The following is a 10,000-nucleotide window of genomic DNA, read 5'->3' on the forward strand; positions in this document are numbered from 1 at the left end:
GTTTAGTTAAATTAATTTTCTCTCTCTCTCTCTCTCTCTCTCTCTCTCTCTCTCTCTCTCTCTCTCTCTCTCTCTCTCTCTCTCTCTCTCTCTCTCTCTCTCTCTCTCTCTTTTCCTCTCTCTCTAATCGCATAATAAAGGAACAACGAATGGAAATAAAGGAAAAGAAGACTAAGAATGCAAAATCGGAAAGCGTGAAAAAGAGAAAAGAAAATTCATTCAAGCTTTGTTCAAATGCGGCGTAATCGGGAATATTCTGCATGTTTGTGAGAGAGAGAGAGAGAGAGAGAGAGAGAGAGAGAGAGAGAGAGAGAGAGAGAGAGAGAGAGAGAGAGAGAAATATGTATATAAAAAAAACATCAAACACACACACCCACACACAGGTGCCACGTACAGATCGCAGCAAAGTGCTTAGCGACGAGAGAAAAAAACATGAGCGAATGCATATGCGAAAGACTCACAGCCAAGCGACATGGAGTACTGAACAAACAACAAACAGTTCACTCGCCTTTCTATATACGAGAACGATCTGGATGCTTGTGCAGGGGGAAAGGGAGATAAGAGAAAAAATAAGTATAAGATCACAAGATGCAGCCTCATTCTCAAAGTTGTGTCTCTTTGTGCCCGCTTCCCTACGCCTGAGGGGGGAAAGTTACTAGTATCCTTTTCTTGTGTAGCGACGCGGCGGGCGGTGCGTGGAGGAGCAGCGGGAAGTCCCTGTGAGTCTTGCAGCAGGAGAGAGGCGCCCCACGACGTTCCACAAACACACAATGGAAAACAAGAACATTCCACTAATTCCAGTCGGGTGCAGAACACCACAACTACGCCTCCAGTCCACTTCAGTCCAGCAAAGTCCAGCCCACCTCTCTTGACCCCAGCGTCACTCTACGCCCCTTCAGCACCAGCCACGCCCTCTAGCACCCCATCCTGAGGCCACAATGCCGCGCCCTTCACCACACCCTTCTCGTGCACTTCCTTTCTCGCCGATTGCAGGTAAACCATTGATGAGAAAATGGAGAAAAAGAGTCACTGAAAACATTCGACCCACCTATCTCGACTGGGCCAAACTTTTCAAAGGGTGATGAGAAAGAAACCTCGGTGACTATCCTTTTTCTTTGACCTTTTCTTTCCCAACTCATCTTTCCCTTTCCTTCTTCTCCTTCTCCAGGTGTTGTTCGCTTAGCCCTGCGTGTCGCCTCGTTGCTCTGGGATTCCTGGAGCCCCACAAGGAGCGGAGGACACAGCAGGTAGGAAAGGCGGAGAGAATACGGTAATGACAGTGTGGCTTCTTCCCACTCCCTATGTTTTGTTGAGTTTCTCGGAAGGAAAGGAAGAAAACGAATAGTAGAGAAGATATGGATGATATTTCTTATAGCACCGCGAAGAGAGAGAGAGAGAGAGAGAGAGAGAGAGAGAGAGAGAGAGAGAGAGAGAGAGAGAGAGAGAGAGAGAGAGCATATCCAATAGGTTTTCTTTCCTTCCTGATGCTCCTTCTTTAACTTTATACTTTTTCCTTCTATCTTTTTTCTATCCTTTGAAAGGCAACATTGAGACCGACTTTGAGGCGCGACTGAGAGGAAAACAGGTTAACTTTTCAAAGGGAGTGAGAGAGAGAGAGAGAGAGAGAGAGAGAGAGAGAGAGAGAGAGAGAGAGAGAGAGAGAGAGAGAGAGAGAGAAAGCTCTCTCTCTCTCTCTCTCTCTCTCTCTCTCTCTCTCTCTCTCTCTCTCTCTCTCTCTCTCTCTCTCTCTCTCTCTCTCTCTCTCTCAAGATCGGCTCATTTGCTTAACTAATTAAATTCCAGTAACTCACGTCAAGAAGATCGGCTCAGGATAACATTATTAATTCACTTTTACTCACTTTTCCTCCGCTGATGCTTTCCTCCCACTTACATCAACATTAAGCTCCACTTTTGCTATTACAGGTTGCTTGCTTTTGCATTATTTCCTGATTTCCCACATTATTAGTTTCTCTTCAATTTTTCGTCCCTCATCCTCTCTCTCTCTCTCTCTCTCTCTCTCTCTCTCTCTCTCTCTCTCTCTCTCTCTCTCTCTCTCTCTCTCTCTCTCTCTCTCTCTCTCTCTCTCTCTCTCTCTCTCTCTCTCTCTCTCTCTCTCTCTCTCTCTCTCTCTCTCTCTCTCTCTCTTATCCACTTTCTATCACAAATTCATTTAGCTTCGACCATCTTCTTCCTCTTCAACATGTTTTTTTTTGTTTTTTTTTCTTGTTCAAATGATAATATCCATGTTTCTTTAATTTCTTTCTTACTCGCTAACCTTTCTTGTGCACCTCTTTCCACCTTGTTTTATTGCATTTTCCATTCTACACTTGCTTATTCAACTTTTTATCCTCCTCTTCCCCTTTAATAACTTCACCTTTCCTCTTTCCATTCACATCTGTATTTTGTGCATTTGTTTCACTTCCAGTTTCCTTTCCTCTTTTTCTTTCCTTTTTCGTTTGATGTTCTCTCCATCCTTCTCTCATTTATCTAACATTGATCTCCTCTTCTCCTCTTTAGCATCATCTTGTTCTCTTCCTCATTCCAATGATTTCCATACTTCCTGCATGTTATTACTCTCTTCCCCTTCTCGTTACTTTCCTCCATCTATTCCACACGCATTTAACGAACCTCGACCCTATTCTTTCTCCTTTAAGTAACCATCTGGAGTACTTAATTAGAATCTGTCTCCGCTCCCTACCTGCTTCCCTTTGTACTCAATTCCGTCATTGTGTATCTTCTACTGTTTGTCACCCCTCTCATCGCCAGGCGGTTTATTTGGGCACTGGGTTCCCTCACTCGAAACCTTTCCCCTACTTCACGACATAGGTTGAAACTTTCTACGTGATTCAGACCTCCACGTTTCCTCCCTTCCTTATTACAGTCTATTCGAGGTTCCTGGTCTGTAGTGGCCCACCCTTTTCCTTTCCCTCGTCCTTTCTTTCTTGTCCTTGTCCTCGTCGTCCTCGTCCTCGTTGTCTTCTTTTTCATTCATCAGTCTGGTATTTCTTAATTTCCTCGTCTTTTTCTTATACACTTCTTTCTTCTTCTTCACCAGTTCTTCGTTTTCGTCCACGTTGTCCTCCTCCTCCTCCTCCTCCTCCTCTTTCTCCTCCTCTTCCTCCTCCATCTCCTCCTCATCCTCATTATCCTTTTTTTGTTCTTAAATTTTTCATTCCTTTCCACTTCTTCTTGCTCCTCCTGCTTCTCCTCCTCCTCCTCCTTCTCCTCCTCCTCCTCCTCCTCCTCCTCCTCCTCCTCTTCCTCCTCCTCCTCCTCCTCCTCCTCCTCCTCCTCCTCCTCCTCCTCCTCCTCTTCTCTTCTTTCCGCCGACCTCAGGAAAAACGTGATGAGCTGCCGGTTGATCATCTATTCGTTTTTATTTTTTCATGGAGTTCTACTTGACTTTATATATGCAAACCATCACTGTACGTGTGTGTGTGTGTGTGTGTGTGTGTGTGTGTGTGTGTGTGTGTGTGTGTGTGTGTGTGTGTGTGCGTGACTCTTTACACACACACACACACACACACACACACACACACACACACACACACACACACACAGCTGACGAGAAGGAAACGAGCTACATGACAGTTGGGTTTCTGTGAGTGTTATTGTGGAGGAGACAGCTGCTTGTTCCTCCCCTTTTCCTCCTCCTCCTCCTCCTCCTCCTCCTTCTCCTTCTCCTACTCCTCCTTTTCCTCAGCCTCCTCCTCTTTCTTCCTCCCCTCCTCTTCCTCTTCCTCCTCCCTTCATTTCTTTTATCCTCCTGTCTTCACTCATCTTCATTTATTTTTTCCCACCACCTTACATTTATATTCCTTACTTTGAGCTACATTTTTATTGCACGTTTTCTTCCATCCTCTTTTATCTTCACCTCGCGTCACCCTCATCCCGACGCGCCTCACGCCCCAGCGCGGGTAACAAGGCAAGGCGCTGGCCCGACAGAGTGGTGGGCAGAGAGCAGCCTGACGCAGCCACGCCGCCGCTACAGCCCACAGGCGGCCAACTCAATACCGCAGCCCATCTTGCCTCAAGGCCGTTTATTGCAGGCTCCTTCAAAAATTTTCCTCCAACTATTTTTTTCTATTTCTTATGTTTCCTTCAAAAAAAGTAGTAAGAATTAGGTATAAGTAAATTGTGCTAGTTTGCATAAAAAGTTAATTATTACTGTCTTTTAAAAAAATAATAATATCGTCTCTTTTCTGTGTTTTTTTTTAATTCTATTTTTGATGGATTCAGTGAGAAAAAAATGTAAAAATTACAAGACGTGTTTGCTTATCTTTTCTTTACCTATTATTATCACTATTGTTATTGTTGTTATTATTATTATTATTATTATTATTATTATTATTATTATTATTATTATTATTATTATTATTATTATTATTATTATTATCAATATTTTTACAAAAGTACAGGTTCTGAACTTTACCGGAGAACATACATCGCAATCTCTCAGCTCATATCTGTCAATTGTTGAGTGTTTGCCCTTTCTGATCATCATCATCATCATCATCATCATCATTGTCATCATCATCATCACCATCATCATCATCATCATCATCATCATCATTGTCATCATCGTCATCATCATCATCATCATCATCTTTATTCTCTATGACGTTACTGTGTGGTAAAGCCTTTCCTAAACCTTCTCCATTCTGCCCGTCTATTCCAGGCTAACAATTTTTTTTTACATCTCCATCCAGTTCTTAACCCAGCAGGCCTCATTTTATTACTCCTAGGCTGCAGCTACGTTACCCTGATCTTCCCCTTTAACTGTACCCGGGCAAACGTGCCACTATTACCAAAGGAGATAAAAGGCGCTGCTAAGTAAACTCAGACTTGTATTCGAATGTACAGTGATTAAACTCCTATCTTTCCTCAGGCCATAATTAATGAGTTCTACGGACCCGGAAAAAAAAATGCCATAAAATAATGCACAGGAACACAGCGAAATGAAAGACGAAATCTGAAAAATCATTAAAAACTTGACAGACAAACGGTAAGCAATTAAGGATGGAAAATAATGAAGCAGATTTACAAAAGGGAACAGTTCTAATACGTATTTTTCTTTTTAGAGTTGATTTCATAACATTCCTATTATTTTTACTAAGTGCCGTTGTTTCTCACTGTACTTAATTAAAAGACTGAATACTTTGCTTACGTAAATGATTCAGCAGCTTTTTTGTTACACGAGAATGGCGAATCAAATAAGTTCTGCTGATACTAACGAATTAATGAGACAGAATAATGTATTCAAAGGTAAAGACTACAAAACGTTATAGTGATTTTTGAGCTATTCAATGTAAGATTAAGTCACTGATGGTGAGATACTGGCGGCATATGCATATAAACCAGTAGATATTGTAGATAAATGATGGCAGTAGATAAGGATACCATAGCAAATACATATGTAGATATAGATTGATACAAAAAGGGTAGCAAATATAAATAGTGAATTAGAATATTAGATTATCCATATAAGCAGTAAATAACACTTGCGGTACAAATGCAGTAATACAATTTCGCCGTAAAGAAGCCTTGGAGAAGTCGTGGCCTGCGCAGCTGAAAGAGCATCGGTCACACGTATAGAGCAGTTTGCGGCAATTCTTCTTTCTTTCTAAGTAACGCGCAGTATTGGCCCAAAAAGGCGTGATATGTTAACTCATACCCCCCACCCCTCAGCCACGCGGCGCTTGTTGAAGTAAGTATTTTACTGTTAACCTTCTATATAGATGCAACTTTTTTAGTGTTGCTATTTTTCGACCATTACCCGTTCAATGCTGTAAGTATCACACAAAAGTTGAGCCTTATTGCAGTAAAAACGTGAGACAGACAGAAAGACAGACCACTTCTAGTAATAAAAAGTGTAAAGCAACAGTAAGAAAATTCCTCACGACACCTAAAAATACAAAATAAAATAAAAATATAATCCCTTTTGGAAAATACTTGTTTGGCTTCTTTATGCTCACGTCTGGAACGACAATAAACAAAAGAAGGCATGAAGGGATTAAATTAGCAAACAAAGTATTCAAAAGGTGATTCGTCTTGTCAGAAGATAAACTGCCTCGTGCTAACTTGTCTATCTTAAAACGTTTACTTATTTAATCTGGTCGCGAATAAAACACCAAAAACACGCAAGGGAGAGGAGATTGAAGAAGAAGAAGAAGAAGAAGAAGAAGAAGAAGAAGAAGAAGAAGAAGAAGAAGAAGAAGAAGAAGAAGAAGAAGAAGAAGAAGAAGAAGAAGAAGAAGAAGAAGAAGAAGAAGAAGAAGAAGAAGAAGAAGAAGAAGAAGAAGAAGAAGAAGAAGAAGAAGAAGAAGAAGAAGAAGAAGAAGAAGAAGAAGAAGAAGAAGAAGAAGAAGAAGAAGAAGAAGAAGAAGAAGAAGAAGAAGAAGAAGAAGAAGAAGAAGAAGAAGAAGAAGAAGAAGAAGAAGAAGAAGAAGAAGAAGAAGAAGAAGAAGAAGAAGAAGATGATGATGATGATGATGATGATGATGATGATGATGATGATGATGATGATGAGCAGCAGCAGCAACAACAACAGCAACAACAACAACAACAACAACAACAACAACAACAACAATAACAACAACAACAACAACAACAACAACAACAACAAACATTGAGAAAACAACAAAAGAAATGGCAGGAAGAGGATGATAAAAGAAAGCGAAGAGGAAGAAACAACTGGGAGGAAAAAAACAGAAGAGAAGTTAGGAGAAAGAGGATAAGAAAATAAAAGTTTAAACAGGAAACACCATAGGAGAAAGAAAACAAGAGAGAAAATAAAAAGTAAAGGGATAAGGAAGAGAAGAGAAAGAAGAGGAAGAGAAGCAGAGAATTCTAAAATTATATTCAACGAGCCATACACGTGACAATAAATCATAAAGAAGGAGGAGGAGGAGGAGGAGAACAACAGCAGGAGGAGAACAACAGCAACAACAACAACAACAACAACAACAACAACAACAACAACAACAACAACAACAATGATAAAAGAAACAACGAGGAGGAGAACGAAAGAAATAACAGGAAGAGGAGGATAAAAAAAATGCAAAGCTCGAACGAGAGTCCACAAATGAAAAAATAAAAAATAAATAAGGGGGAGAGGGAAGAGGAGGAAGAAAAAGGCGAGGAATCCAGAAGTACCCCGACGAGCGATACACGTGACGCTAAATTACACATAAACACTTACATATCTTGTTGAAAATCGCTTCCCTCACACTCGTCACGTTCACCACCACTCATCTTTCTCGTCCAGCCTGAATACCAAAGTACTAAACCTTCCTCCAACCCTCCTCCTCCTCCTCCTCCTCCTCCTCCTCCTCCTCCTCCTCCTCCTTCTCCTCCTCGCCCTCCTCTTCCTCCTCCTCTTCTGCGGCCCATTACCTCCCTCCCTCTTCCTCCTTCCTCCTTCAGCGTGTCAGCAGACTAATAATTCATCGTGAGGAAACTGAATATGTTGTTCCACTTTTTCGTTTTCATGTTAAGCGTTGGATGTCTCTGCGTTAGCGCGAGTAAAAGAGCGTCTGTCTCTAAACCTCAAATATATTTTTGTAAGACATTTTTTTTACATGCGAAGTGAGAAAACACCGCTCAATGGTCACTCATAAGAAAATGTTCAGAAAAAATATTTCAGATATGAGAGGCAGTTTGATTTTGATTATTGTTGATTGCTGCGAAAACGTGACTGCATTCCTTGTTTAAGAGGAATGATTATCGAGTAGCCTTTGTATTTTAAACGAAAAATATAAGGTAAAAATGTAAGGTAAAAACAGTTCAAATCTGTTCACTCATAAAAAGCATAGTAACATCTTCCAGCGTGAAACACCTCACACTAAGTTTCATCTTTCATTGACACCACTCATTGTTACCAGAATAGGCTTACATTGACAAAATAGCGTTATGCACGTGGCCTGTGAAATGTGTTCAGATAAAAACAATGGAAGTAAATTAACTAATGAAAAATGACACATTGACACATACAAGCAATACAAATAAGGCTTCCATTTCAATTGTACATTCCTCCTGTCTTTCATCTTTCTCATAATCAATTCATGTTTTTCCTTGGTAAAAGAGGTAATGTAGCACTTTTTTCAAAACAGGTTTACCTTCCATGATGAGGTATTGATGCGTTTAATTCACACACATTATTCTGGCTACATGAGCAAGAAAATTATTATTCAGTCATTCCTGCTGTAAATCCGGCCATTTTTCTCCACTTCTCATCACGCCACATAATTACACATTTTGCGAGGGAAAAACCAAATACCAACAAAAAAATTACAGAACCACATACCTCTCACATTAATGTGCCACTTACCATTCATTGCTTTAGTTAATGTGCTGCATTTCTATCCTGACACACTTCACAGACAACACGGTGACGCTATTTTGTCAACATAAAATCATTCAGATAGTGATAATACGTTAGCGGGAAAAAACCCTTTATGAAATATTTTGCGATGCCGAATGAGCAAGCAATAATCAATGCATCCGTCCAACACTGACATATGGATTGGAAACTTGGAGTCTTATAAAAGTCCTGGAACGAAAACTTCACTACCAAAAGGAAATGGAAAAAAAAATAATGTATACCACAAAATGGAAAGATAAGGGAGAAAGGACATATGAGCAATTAGAGTAAAATAACGGTGACATGGGGGGGATGGTAAAAGAAAGCAGGGGGATAAATAAAACTATAAGGACACATATACTACAATGGAATTACAGATGATGATAATGATGATGATGATGACGATGATTAAACAATAATGAAGAAACGAAAAATATTAAACACACACACACACACACACACACACACACACACACACACACACACACACACACACACACACACACACACACACACACACACACACACACACACACACACACACACACACACACACACACAGACAAGTAAAAAACAAGAAAGACGAAAATAAAATTAAAAGGAAAAAAGAAAAAAAAAACTCCACGAAACTGCGACATTCTACACTCGCCTTCTCGGACACATCGGAGGAATACCTGGCAGGCCATCTCACCTGTCCAAACTTAAACCAGGTGCTGCAAGATTAATGGCGCCACTTCCGGATCCAATCGGAACAGAAGTGTGACAACGCCGCGCCGCCCTCTTTCACCGGAGACGTGGCAACACTTCCTCTATTACGAATACAACACCGCCAGTATTACAACGCCGCCCAAAGTGATTTCCATTAATGCATAACTTTCATGCAGTTAATCTATCTGGCTCTCATGTTCTTTGTGTATACAGATTAATTTGCCTCCCTTTGTACGTACGGTTTATCTATTGTGTGTGTGTGTGTGTGTGTGTGTGTGTGTGTGTGTGTGTGTGGAGGAAAGTAGGCAGGTATGTAGGTATGTATGTAGGCAAGTATGTAATAGTAGTAGTGGTGGTGGTGCTGGTGGGAGTGGTGATAGCGGTGGAGGTGATGTGGTGGTGGTGGTGTTTGTTGGGGTGGTAGTGGTGGTAGTGGTCGTTATGGTGATGATGGTGGTGGTATATACTCGTAAATAACAAAGCGAGATGACTGTGTGTGTGTGTGTGTGTGTGTGTGTGTGTGTGTGTGTGTGTGTGTGTGTGTGTTTATGAGGTTGTATGTACAGGAAAATACACAAGTAAATACGAAGAACTACATGACTACTCTCCTACCAACTATCTACTCACACCGTCTACCAGTCATCATTAACCTGCTCATACCTAGCAAATCATCACCTGAGCAACTATTTACATATCTCCCACGAGCCATTTACCTCCCCACCCTTCCTTTCATGCCTCCAAAAATCCCGACCAGCTCCGCGCCGCACCTCTGGGCTTAAAAGTTTTATTCCTGCGAAAAATGGTAAATGTGAGAGGCGTTGGGAGGGAGATTGGAAGAAGCGAGGTACACGGAAAGGAAAGGAGGGGGAAGAATAAGAGGAAGAGCAAGAGAGAGAGAGAGAGAGAGAGAGAGAGAGAGAGAGAGAGAGA

This window comes from Scylla paramamosain, chromosome 32, assembly GCF_035594125.1.
Source record: "Scylla paramamosain isolate STU-SP2022 chromosome 32, ASM3559412v1, whole genome shotgun sequence".
Lineage (NCBI taxonomy): Eukaryota > Metazoa > Arthropoda > Malacostraca > Decapoda > Portunidae > Scylla > Scylla paramamosain.